Below are 17,310 nucleotides of genomic sequence, written 5' to 3' on the forward strand. Positions count from 1 at the left end.
GACTTTCCTTGCATCTTCCATGCTATCAACACCCTAATGTTTCTGTGAAAGCCACAAAACATCACTTCACACAACAGTCCCACAACTTCCACTTGAGATGTTCTACAGATATGAGGGGAAATCTATGTGGGGGCTACTCTTGTTTTCAATGCCCACCTATTTAAGCAATTGCTTTTAATACACCTTAATGTCAAGGCCCCATGTCAGACCACAGAATCCCACCCTTAGGGTTGTTTTCTATTCATAAAAGTATGTCTCTTCCCACCTCCATTAGAACAAATATCTTGGGTAGAGATTTTTCAGAGCAGATGCAAGCCCCCAGACTGACTTGAAAGTTTCAACTTTGAACTTTATTTCTTCAGATCCCCATGATCTTTAAAGTCACAGTAGATTCAAAGCAATGCTGTCTATGATCATGCCTATTGTTGGGAGTATTGATAAGGATCCTATCTCTGTAGTAGCTGGATAGCTTTTAATCTCAGCTATTTAAAATGTAATACATTTACCCTAGTACCTGGGGCAGACACCATGACGACAGAGTGCTGCTATTTTAAACTCCAGAAGAAAGCTTTCTGAGTGGGATGAAAGCAAGTGCTAGCAGTTAATAAAGATTACTTTATTAACTGGTCATTACTGTATCAGACAGTGCCTCCCCAACATAGTTCAGGCTTAAATGTACTTCTGACAGAAAGAAAAGGAGGACTTGTGGCACCTTAGAGACTAACAAATTTATTAGAGCATAAGCTTTTGTGAGCAACAGCTCACTTCATCAGATGCATTCAGTGGATTTAAGCTTTCTTGAGCCTCATTGGGGGATTTTTCCACTGAATGCATCCGATGAAGTGAGCTATAGCTCATGAAAGCTTATGCGCTAATAAATTTGTTAGTCTCTAAGGTGCCACAAGTACTCCTTTTCTTTTTGTGAATACAGACTAACACGGCTGCTACTCTGAATTCTGACAGAAGTAAATTCTAGCTGTGAGGTCCTGGTAGGGAGACTTCCTTGACTTTAAGCTTTCTTGAGCCTCACTGGGGGATAGTTAACAAAATTGTTCTACTTAAACACAGTTGTTGCTAAAATGAGAAGAAGGTTGTTTCCTTGAACTATAGGAATAGGGATTCATGTTAGATAACTTACTATTTTCTAGCCAAGGGATTTGGGTATGCATAGTTTATCAAGTAATACCAAATCCACAGTGGTCAGGAAAATCATCCTATGAACCTGCTAACTACAATGGTGGTATGGCTCCCAGTGAAAGATGTGAGAGAAAGAAGAAAAATGGAAGTATAATGGACCTCAGTTCTCTGGCTGCTCACAGGCTACAGTCATTGAGACACTACACTCTCCTTCCAGCTGGAGAATCCTTTTCTTCTCACATTGTTCAGTGACCTTGGATGCCCGCATCAAGTTCTGCTTTGCAAGCTAGCAAAGAAACCTAATTCATTGTATTAAAGCTCACAGGCAGTGCCTAATTTGTAATGAAAGATGCCGGGGCTGAAGCAATTATTTTACATTCATAACTGATGCAGCAAGCACCAGAGGTGCCAAGGCTCTGAACTGCCAAGCCCTGGCACACATTAAGCACTGCTCCAGGCCAGATTTTCAGCTGGTGTATGTTGGCACAGCTTCCGAGAAGTCAGTAAGCCACAGCTGTTTACTCCAACTGGGGATTCAGGCCCTTGTGTTTAGTTAAAAGCAGCCTTCTCTATCCTCCCCTCAACACTATACAAGGGACCAAGCACAGTAATTACCCAATTATCTGACTATGTTATTAGCACAAAGAGTAATTACAGCAGCCATTGTTAATTAATAGTATCTCTTTTACTAGCAAGAAAACAGGAAAAGTCTCTGCATATTGGAGATTTTGAACTGGTTGAATAAAATTATTGTAAAAAATCTACCAAAGAATCTTATCTAAAGGAATGTTTATTTAAAAAAGATGGATTTCTATCCTCCAGAAACACACTCGGACCCCCATCCTACACACCTTTATGTATGAGCTGCTTTAGTTTAAGCACATAAGAACTCCCTTTGAGATCAACAAGGATATATATGTACTTGAAGTTAAGCATGTGTTCAAGTATCGCAAGATAGGGGCTTTAGTGAGGGGTGTGGAAGTATAACATTGTATAAGTATAACATTGTATAAGGGGACATGCTGGATACATTGTATATGAGAGGGCATGCCAAAACATGTTACAAAGTATCTGAGGGAGCATACGTAGGGACAGTTAGCTTTTGAATGGAGAAGCAATTAAGATAGAGCCAGCACGTCTAAGAAGCGGGCATCAGAAAGGAAGGTGTGAAGGGCAATTAGTTAAGTTAACTGGAAGCTGTTAAAGGAGATTGTTAAGGGTGGCAGGTAATTGAAGATACGTGACTGGTCTCAGGGATCTTGAAGGGTGGCGACTAAAATCTTTTTCTTCTTTTGTCTGTAACTTCTCTGTAACTTGTTCTCCAAAAAAATGTATAAATTAAGAGACACAAGCCCCATTCGGGGGGCTCACTTCTAAATGTCTTAGTAGAGCAGCTTTGCTAATAAAACAGAGTGGTCTGATAAATTGTGAGTCTGAGTCAAACTTTGACAATTTGGAGGTCCCACCGAGATGGCAAGCGGCTTCACTGAGGCTGTGTGATTCCTGACTGCCTTGCAGGACGATCGTGGCAGCCGGCACCTGGACGCTTAGTCCAAGCGATCCTCCACAAGACAGAAAGGTACACAGCAGCAGCGCAGTCTACGCCATTGAACTTGTTGGTTCCCACTCTGTTCGGGTAGGGGTCTTTGGATCCAGCTTCTGGAATCAGACGTCTCAGGTAATTATTATTTTGTGCTTTAACCGGTTTGAGGACTGTCTTGTCTTTGTGTCTATCCGTCTTCCCCGTGGTGTGTGTGTGAATCTGGGAGCCATCTCTGTCCGGAGACTGGCTGACCAAGGGGTCCCCGTCCCCATGGTCTGAATAAGTGGAATCTGCACAGCTGCAGCTGCACCACACCTTGGGTATAACCCCTGGTGTGAAAGCAAGGGCAGCTGAGGCAGTAGCCTGTGGGCTCCTTTCTGTGTGTTGCACCGGGTACCGCTCTGCTGAGCCCGAATTTCCTTCTTCTGTGAGTGCTGTGTGAAGTCCTCCTGGATGGGTAATCAGAAGTCTAAGGTAGAACAGTTCCCTAAGGGAGCTCCAGCTTATTTTATGTATTTTAGGAGGGGTCCGGACTCTTGTAGGTTTCTTGAAAAATGGTCCAAATTAGCTCTAGAGAACCCCAAATTACAGTGGCCACTGTTAGGTTCTTGGGACAAGGATCGAGTGGACGCTTTAAAAAGCAAACTCGTCCTCCCAAAAACCAAATTGGAGAGAGGAGAAGTAGACTGCTTCATGCAGTGGTGGGAAGAGGCAAATCGTAGGTAGACTGAGTCAAAACTCACCTCTCTTAAAAATTCTAATAAAAAACTAACAGTTCAATTGGATGCAGTCTCTCCCACCACTAGTCCGAGCGCTCCCCTTTGCCCAGTCCTGTGCAATGATCCGGATCAAACCCCACCCCCACCATACTCCTGCGCAAATAAGAAATCAGAAAAGGAAAAGTCATCAGTGACTACAGATAATGAAAGTGAAGAAGATACCCTCATTGGCCTCACAGCTCTGCAAAATATTATGAAGAAGAAATCCAAAGCAGACTGCAAAGATTCTCTTGACATCTCTTCTTGGAAAAGAGAACCTGATGGGAGGTTAATGAGAGACTCTGATCAAACTGTTGTGGCACCCTTACGAGTCCTTAAGATGGGAGAAAGTGAGTCCATATGGGATTATAAGCCCTGGACTCGTACGGAACTTTTATCTATAGTTAAAAGTTTTCCCAAACCACAGGAAAACTCTGTCAAATTTGCTGAGGAGTTTCTGTTAATCTGTGAAACCTATGAACCCTCTGAGACAGATTTCCTCCAACTGTGTAAATTGTTAGCTCCTGCCAGTTATTATGAAAAATGGTTGGCTGCTGCAGACTGGCCAGCTGAGGCACGCCACTCAACCATAAAAAGTACTGGCCCAGATTTGGCATACAGAGACCGGTGTATGGCTCTTTGGAAGCGCCTGCATCAAGCCATTCCCAAAGTGTGGTCTCCTAAAACAAACTGGACAGCAATATGTTGCTGTAAGCAAGGGCAAGACAGACGACTATAGGTCCCGGCTAACTGATATTTTCCTACAACATTCAGGAATACAAGAGCCCAATGTAAATGGGCAGGGGGCCTTGGCACATGCATTTGTTGATGGTCTTCTCCCTGCCACAGGCAGCATGTTAAAACGAATAAGTGTGGGATGGGAGACTGAAACCATGGACAAATTGCTGGCAGTAGCAGAGCATTGCAACCGCACTTTAAAAGGAAAGGAGGAACAGTCCTCCCAAAAGTTAATGGCTCTGCAGATACAGCATTATTCAGGACTAAGCAGACCACACCGGGGACAGGGACGGGGTTGCGAAAGGGGGCGGGGGGCTGGATTAACTGGGGTTTGTAACTACTGTAAACAGCCTGGACACTGGAAAAAAGAGTGTCCAAGACGACCTAATAATTGTATGGGAAATCAAGTGAATCCCCCGCTGGTTCCTCCAGCTGATCCCCAACCCTATTTTTCACCCCAACAATGACGGGATGCTGGGGAACCTCACAAAGTTTTAGCTCCCTTATTACCTCTGTCCCCTACTGGAGAATGTGTCCTGACTGTAAATGATCTCTCTCTCCCTTTCCTTGTTGATACTGGAGCTTCTCTTTCTACAATCCGCACCACTGACTTGCCTGAGGTTCCCTGATCTGGAAAATCTGTGTCTGCTGTTGGCATTACAAGGATCCCTACCTCTTTTCCCCTCTCAAACCTTTGTCTTTTCAGGTCGGTCCCCTCTCTGAGGAGCATGCATTCCTCCTCTCTGATTCCACCCCTGCAAACCTTCTGGGATGGGACTTGCTATGCAAACTTGGCTGTTCTATTTACTGCTCCCCAGATGGTGTCTATCTGCAAATCCCTCAGTCTTCCTTATGTGATTCTGTAGCCTCCCTGCTGTCTGAAACTTCCCTCTCCACTCCGGTCCCTTGCTGTCCCTTAACTCCATCCCTATAGCGCCTAATCTCTCAGGTTCCTTCCTCCCTATGGCCATCTCACCCATCTGAAGTGGGCCGATTAAATACTGACCCAGTTCGGATTACTGTAGACAATTCCAAACCTCTGCCTCGCCTGTCTCAGTATCCTTTGAATCCTGAGGCAGAGGCTGGGATTGCTCCAGTTATATCTGCATTAAAAGAACAAGGAATTATTGTCCCTTATTCCAGCCCCTGTAACACCCCTATCCTCCCAGTTCAAAAGGCTGATGGCAAATCGTGGCGATTTGTTCAAGACCCTGCTACCCTCCTTCCTTTACCTAGTGATGGTGAATCCCATGACTGCCTTGCAACTGTCTCCGCTATCACTGTCCCGCGCCCCGACCTTTCAGATGTACCTTTCCCTAACTCTGACCTGGTATTATTCACTGATGGGTCCTGTTATAGAAATGACCAAGGCCACCTTCTTGCAGGGTACGCTGTGGTCTCTCTCTCTGAGACCATAGAAGTTGTGCCCTTACCCTCTGTGACCTCTGCCCAGGTGGCTGAACTGATTGCTCTAACCCGTGCCTGCTTTCTAGCCGAGGGGCTCTCTGCCACTATTTTTACTGATTCTCGGTATGCCTTTGGGGTTGTGCATGACTTTGGCACCCTCTGGCAGGCTCGAGGTTTTCTTACCTCTACTGGTACCCCTATCAAGAATGGCCCCTACATTGCCGCCCTCCTGTATGCAGTTTTACTACCGTCTGCCTTGGCAATTGTTAAGTGTACTGGCCACTAAGCAGCAGACACCGAGGTGGCAAAAGGTAATGCACTTGCTGATGCTGCTGCAAAACATGCCGCCACTATAAAACCTTCACCAGAAGCGTTTCTTGGTCCCCTCTCTGTCTCTGTAACGCCACCATCCCTGTCTCATCTCGCTCAGCTCCAGGATTCTGCCCCAGAAACAGAGAAAGACTCCTGGAGTGCTTTGGGTTGCTCTTTGCATTCTGATTCCCTTTGGCGATCGCCCATTGGTACCTTTGTAGCCCCCCTCTCACTCTACCCGTCTCTAGCCGCCCTGCTACATGGTGTTTTGCATGTCGGCAAGGAGGGGATGGTCTCTGCTATGAGTAAGGCGGGGTGGTGGTCTCCCCATTTCAGCTCCTTTGCAACCCACCACTGTGCCACTTGTTTCAGAGTAACAGCCGTGTTAGTCTGTATTCGCAAAAAGAAAAGGAGGACTTGTGGCACCTTAGAGACTAACCAATTTATTAGAGCATAAGCTTTCGTGAGCTACATCTGAGGAAGTGAGCTGTAGCTCACGAAAGCTTATGCTCTAATAAATTGGTTAGTCTCTTTGGTGCCACAAGTCCTCCTTTTCTTTGTGCCACTTGTGTTACTTGTCAAAGCCACAATGTAGGCAAATCTGTAAAAGTAACACAAGGGTTCCGGGGTTTGCCTCAAGCACCTTTCCTACACTGGCAACTTGATTTTGTACAAATGCCAAAGTGTCAGAAATATGAATTCATTTTAGTTATAATATGTCTGTTTTCGGGTTGGATTGAAGCCTTTCCCTGTCGCAAAGCTGATTCATTGTCCATTGCAAAATGTCTGTTAAACCACATTATCCCTACCAAGGGAATTCCTGCCATTTTGTCTAGTGACTGAGGAACACATTTTACTGGAAAAATTGTTCAACATCTAAACCAGGTATTACATGTCACCCACCTGTTGCACTGCCCTTACCATCCACTTAGTGCAGGGGCAGTTGAAAGGCGAAATGGTGAGCTTAAAAATAAACTGGCAAAAATCTGCAGTTCCACAGGGTTAAACTGGCCAGCTGCTTTACCACTGGCCCTTATGGAAATTCGGTCATCCCCATCCCAGAGACACAAATTGAGTCCATTTGAAATCATCATGGGACGCCCTATGCGAACAATGGCTACTATTACCCCAGCCCCAGACCTAAACCTAACTCACAGCACGCTCCTCCAATACTGCAAAGGGTTAATGCAAGCTGTGAGCTCCTTCCATTCGCAGGTGCGAGCAGCTTGGCCGACGGAACCCACCTCTGCTGCCTGTCACACTCTTGAGCCTGGTGATTGGGTCTACCTGCGGCACCACCTTCGGAAGCACGCCTTGGAACCCCGGTGGAAGGGTCCATACCAGGTACCGCTCACCACCCAGACAGCAGTGAAATTATCCGGCATCGCTGCATGGATCCACGCCTCACAGTGTAAGCCAGCACCACCTCAAGGGGACCAAGCACCTCTGCAAGACCACGCAGGACCAGCTTCAACCCCAGAAGACAAAGAGGAACAGCCTGCAATACCTTACAATCTGCGCTCTCGTAACGGTTGCCAGAAGCAGAGGGTAAGCAGACAGCAGGACCCAACAGACAAGAAGCAGTAGTGAGCCTAGCGCCTGCTGCCTGGTGGACGTAAAACCGTGACTGCTGTTCCCTCGAAAGGGGTTGTCGGAACCAGAAAGAGTCCTGCTTCCAACATGTGTCCTTTGAGAAGCTTAATCCTCAGCTACTGTGTCCTGAGGGTCTGGGGAATCCAGAGTGACAGTGACAATTCTTTCATCCAACAACAGGTGCAGATAGCCCAGATCCTGAATATTTCTAATTGCTGGGTCTGCAGCCACATCCCAGCTCACTCAGAAGCTAGTATCCCCACCATGGCAATCCCTTTGAATTCCTCAGAGCTTGCTGGAGAACCCTATCCGCTTAAAAGGACATGGAAGGAAAATGACACTTGGGGGCTGGAAAAAACATATGTTCCTAAACTTATAAGTGTGGTGAAAGGAAAGGGCCACTGGTGCTGGGTGTGTAATGGGACAGGGCTGAATCTAGGGAGGAGCAGCTGTCTCCAATACATCGTGTCCCATGGTGTATGGGACTATTCAAACAAGGTTGGAGAATGGCAAACCGGGTATGGAAAGATAAACTTCCTCTCAACCTGGGATCAAACCAAAGATTCAATCTCTTGCTCCCCCTACAGCCTCCCTGAGAAAAACAGCACCATCTACAAATGTCATGTGAATGCTACCTCTTCTCCCAGTGAAAATCATCCTGTGCCCTTTGGGGGATACTATTCCTCCTTCGTAAATTCTTACATGTCAAAGGGTTGCAGTCAACCCTTCCCAGCTTTAATGGGACATCATTGGGTTTGTGGGGAAAATGCTTACACTGTGTTACCAGCAAATTGGTCAGGTATCTGTTATCCTGTTCAGCTTTTCCCACAATTCCGGGTGCTTCAATCCCTCCCACGAAATCGCCTCCGTAATTTCAGGCGAAAAAGGAGGGACTTGCCAGATGCTAAATGGTATGTGGATAACATAAGCCCCCTAACTTGGGAAGAAACTGTTGGCATTTCTTTAGTCCCAGTAGGGGGGGTAATCCACCATGCAAAAAGGCTTTTAAGGTTACAAGCTGTGGTTGAGATCATGGCCAATGAAACAGGAGAGAGCTTAAAAGCTCTAGCCAAAGAAGCAGGAGCAGTCCGACAAGTGGCCCTCCAAAACCGTCGGGCATTAGATATAATACTGGCAGCCAAAGGAGAGACCTGTGCTCTAATTGGAACAGAATGCTGTGTATACATACCTGATAATACTAATGAGGTAATAAATTGTGCTAGCCATCTGGAGCAAATTGCATACCTTCCCCACGAAGAACCAAGTTCCTTGTGGAAATGGATAAGTAACTTATTCAATTTCTCTGGTCTGGGAAACTGGTTGTTTCAAGGAATCCTGACTATCCTGTTTGGAATTCTAATAATCTTTGTGTGTTTTCAATTGATTTCTTGTTGTATCCAAAACTGCACAAGACACACCATCCATCAGGTTACCCCTAACCAGAGTGCTAATCTAATGTTGTTAAATGTCACCAGTGAAAGTAATGAAAAAGAACGATTGATGTATGGAATCCAGTAAGTCATTGGTCATGGGCGTAGCCTTGACCAAAAGGGGGGATTGTGGAAGTATAACATTGTATAAGTATAACGTTGTATAAGGGGACATGCTGAATACATTGTATATGAGAGGGCATGCCAAAACATGTTACAAAGTATCTGAGGGAGCATACGTAGGGACAGTTAGCTTTTGAATGGAGAAGCAATTAAGATAGAGCCAGCACGTCTAAGAAGCAGGCATCAGAATGGAAGGTGTGAAGGGCAATTAGTTAAGTTAACTGGAAGCTGTTAAAGGAGATTGTTAAGGGTGGCAGGTAATTGAAGATACGTGACTGGTCTCAGGGATCTCGAAGGGTGGTGACTAAAATCTTTTTCTTCTTTTGTCTGTAACTTCTCTGTAACTTGTTCTCCAAAAAACTGTATAAATTAAAAGACACAAGCCCCACTCAGGGAGCTCACTTCTAAATGTATTAGCAGAGCAGCTTTGCTAATAAAACAGAGTGGTCTGATAAATTGTGAGTCTGAGTCAAACTTTGACAGGGGCTTTAACAGGAATCCCTGACAAAAGCAAAACAACCATATTAAAGGAATAAACTGACAAGGCATTATATAGTAAAAGTCTATGTAAAGGAACATTAAATAAATAAATTCCCTATATACCCAGCCATCATCTGAGATACCTTCTTATGAAGACAGTCCAGAAGAATTGTTCAGATTTTTTAGAACACAACACCACACCACATTAGGTTGCATGAAATCCTGGACAGGGTCGTCTTAATTGACTTTAGAGCTGGTGAAGTATTTCTTTTCTTTACTGGCTAGGACAGCAACCTCCCCCCATTGCCAGTACTTTGGACTCAGAAATAGAGTAAGGGAATGATACTAGACTTATGCCCCATGGCCCCCACTGCTGCAGACATTTACATACATATGAGTAGTCCTACTGCACTCAGGTGAACTACGTACATGTATAAGTTAAGCATATGTTTGCAAGTTCAGGATCTTAAATGCTATGGCGATAGGTACCATAGGAACCTAGATAGATCGTGTACCCTTTAGCCACAAGAGCAGTTCCCCTTGAAATCACAGATACATAAAATAGCAATGTTAAGATATTGCTTGCCAATCAAGGCCTGCATGCTAAGTTAATGTGTAAAATTAGACAAATTCTGAGAGTTTCTAAACCAAGTAGCTTTGCTCCCTTTAAAGAGGTTTACATCCTCTCCCCCAGCACCACTGTTTCTCATTACTTCTGTCTTTATCTCCTTAGATCCTTTCCCCCTAGACTCTTATCTTTCCCCACCCTCACCTTTCCAGCCATAAAAAGAGCAATGCGCACACTGCCTGAGTTTGGTAGACATTCATTTATTCTAGTCCAGACAAAAGACTTAGTACTGACCATTCCCCAAATTCACACATTGGCTTTAAAATAATCTCAGACAAACAATGTAAAAACAAGCACTTTCAACACTGGGATAACAGGGGGAAAAGGCTTATATAGAGGCAGTGCTCTTTTACTATATTAGCAGTGTGATTTTTCTAGGTCTTCCCTCACAAAACCATAATTCTCCCAGCTCCCTTTTATTTATACCTTTTGTCCAGTAGTCGGTGGGATCACCTGTGTTCTGGGTGAAGCAATGTATCTAGCTCCACTTTAGATGTCTCCTTATATAAATGGAATGGGTGGTGGCTCCTCCTTCCTAATATTAGTGTTACTCAGAATATCTAAACCCATTTTACACCCCCACCCCCTCCACAGACCTAGCTTCCTCCAAGCTTTGTTAGAGCAAGAAGATTCTTTCTTGGTCTGAGGTAAGCAGAATGGGCTTTATAGTTTTATTTGACTGCTGAACATGACTCCTTCCACTAAATATTATTCCAGACATAATATTCATGCAGGAATTCCCCTCATCTTATTTCCTTTGTGTTCTCTTCTTTTCCCATAGACTTTCTTCCCCAATTAAAAACATGTACTTTTAAAGTTAAAATTTCATTGTGGGGTTCTTTGCTTGTTCTGTGTCCAGGACTTCAGATCAAATGAGAGTGAAGTTAAGTTATTCTTGTTTCATGCAGCATCACCAGTAATAGATGTTATGAGCCAAATTCTGCTCTCAGTAGCATGTGTGCAGCTCCATTGTGTTCAGTGGGTTTGCACAGGCATAACTGATAAATAATTCCATTGATGCACAAGAAGGAATAGAATCCAGGTCACTTCCTCTTGGTTATGTTGGCTCTCCAGGGTTAATGGAGTAAAATGTAGTAAAAGTTTATTTTAGTCACTCAAGTGATTGACACTGATTGACTGATACATGCCCGAGCAGATCTGCTGAACAAAGGGTGTTTTTTTTAATAGTGTTGCTCAGAGTAGAATTACCTTTCAAAAAGATACTTTATCCCTACAAAGAGTGCTTGATTCCCAGTCTCTGTTTTGGAATTGTTTGCTTAGCTTGGTGCTCTGCTCTGCTACATATGTGCTACGGACAGAAGCCAGCTATGCAAAAGGAGAGTATTGGATACGTTTACTTTTAGAGTAATCTTAGACAGACATTCCAAAAGGTGTATAAAATTCCCACACACTTTTTGTAACAAGTCTTTTGGCTAACCCTGCTGTTTTGGGCAGCATCCCTGCCTACTGGCAATCAGTTTCAAATGCATGTTGTGGTGTTTAGATGTTGCTTGTAATTATTAGAGTTGGGAGCACTGGCTGTTGGGAGTCTGAAAGGACAGGAAACAGGAAGGAGGGGTGAGGAGTTGAGAGGCTGGGAGAAAGCTACAGAGGGTGCAGCAGCAGCTTGGTACAGAGGTTTCCACTTTGAAAATAAAGTCCTGCTGAAGCTTGTTAGTACCTTGCCTGGTTGATACAACATTTTGGCAATGAGGATGGATCTTCTGCCTCTGAACCCACCTGCACCCTTTCTGCAAAGCCCAGGTGAGCCTCCAAATGCTTTTACTACCTGGATCCATATGTTTGAGACTTATCTGCTTGCAATCAGTACTACAGAGATTTCTGAAGTAAGAAAGCATGCTCTGCTAATCCACTGCCTAGAGCAGAAGGGCAGTGTATATTTTACACTTTTCCCCTTGCAGATGATAAATATGAGACTGTGCTCACTGCATTAAAGAATTTTTTTGTGCCAAAAGTGAATGTAGTACCTAATCGCTACAGATTTTGCCAGTGTGAGCTGAAATGAGGGAAAACTATGATGCACTATATTGCTTCCCTGAGGAGTCTGATTGTAATTTGTGACTTTGGGAATATGGCAGATAAGATGATTAGAGACCAGCTCATTGAGAAAACAACCATGCTTCATGTAAGAGAACACTTACTTCTAGAACCACAACTTACACTAGAAAAAGCAATAAGCATTGCTACTCAGATTGAGTTAGCTACAGCTGAAGCCAAAATAATGAGCATGGATACGGGAGGCACAGTCCAGGCTGTGATTCCTTTGCAGAAAAGTTCACTGCAGACCACTGCAGACACACAATTGCAAGAGGAAAACTAATGAAAAACCACCGAATCAGCAATTTCAAAATACAGTAAAAGCATGTTTTCACTGTGGATCCCCACAACACCTTGCAAGCTACACAGGATATCCGGCAAAAGTAGCTCAGTGCAATCACTGCAAAAAGATTGGGCATTTTGCTAAAGTATGTCGCAGCAGCCAGTTCAATCAACAGGTGCATGCAGTTACAATACCAGATGTTACTGTGCTGAGCGTGGACAAAATCACTACTGCACATATTCCAGAACAGATAAAGTGCACTGTAAACGTTTCTGCCATACCCTCAGGCAAACCACACTCTATTCAGCTAATGTTGGACACTGGCTCAGCAGTATCTATACTACCCGATTCCCTCTATCTGCATTACTTTAAAGATGTGCTTCTTACTGAACCCAAACTTCACTTGGTGTGCTATTTGAAAAACCAGATTCCAGTACATGGCTGCCTGCCAGTTATAGTTACTTTTGGTGATTGCTGTGTAACTACAGAATTCTACATTGTCCACAAAGGCACTCCTATCCTTGGCAGAGATTTATTGGCTGCTTTAAATCTCAGGGTAATTAATGGATGAATTGATCTTCCTCAGCAAAGCACTTTTGCGGTACACACACCAGTTTCGGCTGGGACCCAACACAAGGTTGAGGAGAAACTCGGCTGTGCTTATGGGTTTCTGCATAAAGTTAAAATGCGGAATAATGTGATGCCTGTAGGACAGAAGTTACGGCGCTTACCATTTTCAGTCAGGGAAGCTGTTTCAGAGGAACTTAGAAAACTTGTTCAAGAGGACATTATTGAAGAGATTAACTTCTTGGAATGGGTTTCACCTGTACTAGTGAGGCAGAAGAAGGGTGGAGGCATTCGCCTTTGTGTGGACTTAAGGGAGCCAAGTAAAGCTATTGTGATTGACAGCCATCCTCTTCCTCACATAGAAGTATTTGCAGAACTCCGTGGAGCAAAGATGTTTTCTACTCTTGATTTGCAGAGCACATACCACCAGGTTATGTTGCATGAAGATAGCAGAGACCTCACAGCATTTAGTACACATGAGGGACTATTTCGTTTTAAACGTGTTCCATACGGTCTCGCACCTGCCCCAAGTGCCTTTCAAAAAATGATATAATTGATTCTGAAGAATCAACATGGAGTTCAGTGCTATCTGGATGATATTATCATGTTTGGAAATACTTCTGAGGAGCATGACAATAACCTGCAGTATGTACTAAACTGCATCAGCACAGCAGGCCTCCAGCTCAATAGATCCAAATGCAAATTTAGGCAAAACTGAACTCTCCTTTCTTGGGCATACAATTTCACAGGCTGGACTAAAACCTAATCCAGATCATATCCTGGCAATTTCAAATGCTCCTTGTCCAACAGATTTGCAAACCTTACGTTCCTTCTTGGGTCTTACCTCCTTCCTAATTATGCTTCTGTCACTGAACCGTTACAGGAATTACTATGGAGAAATTCAAACTTAGCGTGGACAACGGATGCACAAGCTAGTTTTAAAACGGTGAAAGACTTGATTGTACATAGTCCAGTACTTGCACTATTCAGTCCTGCGTTGCCCACAATTGTAACTACTGATGCTTCTGATTATGGACTTGGGGCTGTTCTTACACAATTGCATGAGGACAACACAGAGAGGACTGTTGCATTTGCTTCAAGGACACTAAGTAATGCTGAGAGAAAATATTCTACAGTCAGAAAAGAAGCAGTTGCTTGTGTCTGGGCTACTGAAAAATGGAGAACTTACCTGTGGGGCCGCACATTCAAGTTGCACACAGACCACAGCCCTTTGATAACGTTGCTCACCACAAAAGGACTGGGAAGAGCATTACCGTATTGCTCGATGGTCTGCAAGACTACTCTCTTTCATTTATGAACAGCAATATAAGCCTGGACACCAAAATGTGGTAGCTGATTGCCTTTCTCGCCTGCCTTTGCCTTCACCAGATGGTTCACCGGAGAATGAGGATGTAGTAGTTGCGCTTATTACAAGCACTCTCACTGCAGTTACAAGAGAACAATTTCAAGCTGCTTGTTTAGCGTGTCCAATTCAACAAAAACTATGGGAATTTCTGACAAAGAGATGGCCCAGTCACCCTAAAAACCTTGACCCAGTTTTGCTGCCTTATTTTAGAGTTTGGGATGAGCTTTCTTTGTTTGATGGCTGTGTGCTATGAGGCACGCACCAGCTCCTTGTGCCAGAAGAATTACAGTCAAAACTCATACACCTGGCACATGATACTCATCAAGGAATTGTCAGAACCAAACAATGACTACGGGATCTGTATTGGTGGCCAGGGATGGACTCTCAAACTGAAGCACTCATAAAATCCTGTGTCACTTGCCAAATGCATGATAAGACAGCAGTGACATGTACCCTTCCATTATAGCCTGTTCCTCTTCCTGAATCTGCATGGAAAAAAGTGGTGATTGACATTGTAGGACCCTTAGACTGTCATTATGCCATCACTTTAATAGACTATTTCAGTAAATGGCCTGAGGTAGTGTTTACATCGCAAATCTCTTCTGTTACAGTAATTAAGTTCGTCTCTTCAGTTTTTAGCGGGGAAGGTAACCCCAAAGAACTGGTTTCAGATAATGGTAGTCAATTTACTTCCCTGGAGTTTGAAACTTTTCTAGCACAGAGGAACATTTTACACACAAGGTCATCCCTATATTACCCTCAAGCCAATGGGGAAATCAAACGGTTTAACAGAAGTTTGAAAGAGGGTATGCAAAAGGCTAAACTGGAAGGGCGATTGTGGATACCATTCACTACTGATTTCTTGCAAGCATACCGGGCTACATGACATGCCACAATGCAAAGATCAGCCACAGAGTTACTGCATGGGAAACAGATGAATAGTAAACTGAACATTGCTGGATTGTTAAAGGCACGACCTCATGCTGCAAACGAGGATGAGGTGAGAAAAACAGTTGAACAGAACCAAGCAAAGTCTAAGGCTTTCACAGACAAGTGGCGAGGTGCTAAGGAACCAAAGTTTGAGTGTGGTTCCTTCGTTAGAATATGAAAACCTGGAATTTTACGCAAAGGGGATCGTAAATTCACAGCTCCTCTTAAAATCATAGAGAAGAAGGGACCTTACACCTATTGACTTTCTGATGGGCGGGTATGGAATGCTTCTTACCTTGCACCTGCCTACGCACCAAGGGGAGACTATGCCAACACCCAGTCTGCATTGGATGACTTCACCATAGTACGAACACAACAAGACATTGCACTGGAACCGGGACTTGAGAGATGGCCTGTCAGACCCAGACGACCACCTGTCTGGACTAGAGACTGTGTTATGTAGTATCTACAGTGTTTTCAGTGTAATATTTCTGTCAACAGTATAGTGTCTTGTTTCATATTTGTTCCTGTAGTTAGAACAACAATGTTTATTTTAATTGGGAGAGTTTCTTAAGAGAGGAGGGAATGTGGTGTTTAGATGCTGCTTGTAATTATTAGAATTGGGAGCACTGGCTTTTGGGAGTCTGAAAGGACAGGAAACAGGAAGGAGTGGGGAGGAGTTGAGAGGCTGGGAGAAAGCTACCGAGGGTGCAGCAGCAGCTTGGTAAAGAGGTTTCCACTTTGAAAATAAAGTCCTTTTGAAGCTTGTTAGTACCTTGACTGGTTGATACAACACATGTGTGTAAGGTACTGGCCACTGACTGTGTCAGAGCAGCCACCTGAGCAAAAGGAGCTCACAAAACAGCGACACGACTGCCTGTCCTGAGGAATTCCAACAGTATAGAGGGCCTTTCCCACCCAGCACAGAATTGGATCTATGCCCCATCTTCCCATGTACACATGAGCCTGCTTGCAAGGGGTTACCCAGAGTTTATTGCACTTTTGGGGAGGTGGGTCTTCCTTCTTCAAAAGCAGTGAGGCCTAGGTGTCCTGTACCTTGGCTGCTGCAAGACCCATAGAGGCCTTGGATGGAGATGCAAGTTAAAGCATCCCAGGAAAGTGCGTGAGTTGCATTTTTCAAGGCTGGGCCTGTATCTGGAGTCTGACCCCCTCAAAAATGGGGGCTAGGATCCAGACTTGGGACCTTATTCAAAGATAAGAGGGGAGGGAAGCCCAAAGCTGATAGAAGGGGAGAGAATGATGGGGGAACATGCACCAATTTTGTACATATAACAGGAGGGAAAGCAGCATCAGCAGAGAGATCTGGCAGGAGCTGGGTTTGAGAGGCATTTATTAAGTGATCGCTAGAGGGGTGCAGCTGAGTGGGAGGAGTGAGGATGAGCAAAAGCCTCAGGATTCAGCAGGGGTGGAGGAGTGGAGAGGAAGCAGTGCTCATCTCCCTGTGCTTTGGGGAGTTCTGCCAGCATCTGGCCCTGAACAGTCTTCAGTGGGAACTGCCCACATGTGTCCTGCAGGGGATAAGCTTTCCCTGCTTGTATTGGGTGGGGGCAGCACCTGCTCTCCTCCACCCCTTGGGTGTTCTGGGTCACCCTCACTCTGAACTGTTAGCTGGTAGAAGACTACAAATCGCAGCATGCATTGCGAGCTCTCCCCACCCCCAACTACATATCCCAGCATGCTGTGTGAGAGCCCACTCCCTACAGGAACTACACATCCCAGCATGCAAGGTGAGCGCCTCCTGTAGGGTAACCTGGTGTCCGCTTTCCGACCAGAACACCTAATCAAAAAGAGACCCTGGTGGCCCTGGTCAGCACTGCTGACCAGGCCGTTAAAAGCCCGGGCGGCGGCAGTGCTGCAGGGCTAAGGCAGGCTAGTCCCTACCTGTCCTGGGGCACTGCACTGCGCCCTGGAAGCGGCCAGCAGGTCCAGAGCCTAA

This window comes from Lepidochelys kempii, chromosome 7 (genome assembly GCF_965140265.1).
Source record: "Lepidochelys kempii isolate rLepKem1 chromosome 7, rLepKem1.hap2, whole genome shotgun sequence".
Classification (NCBI taxonomy): Eukaryota; Metazoa; Chordata; order Testudines; family Cheloniidae; genus Lepidochelys; species Lepidochelys kempii.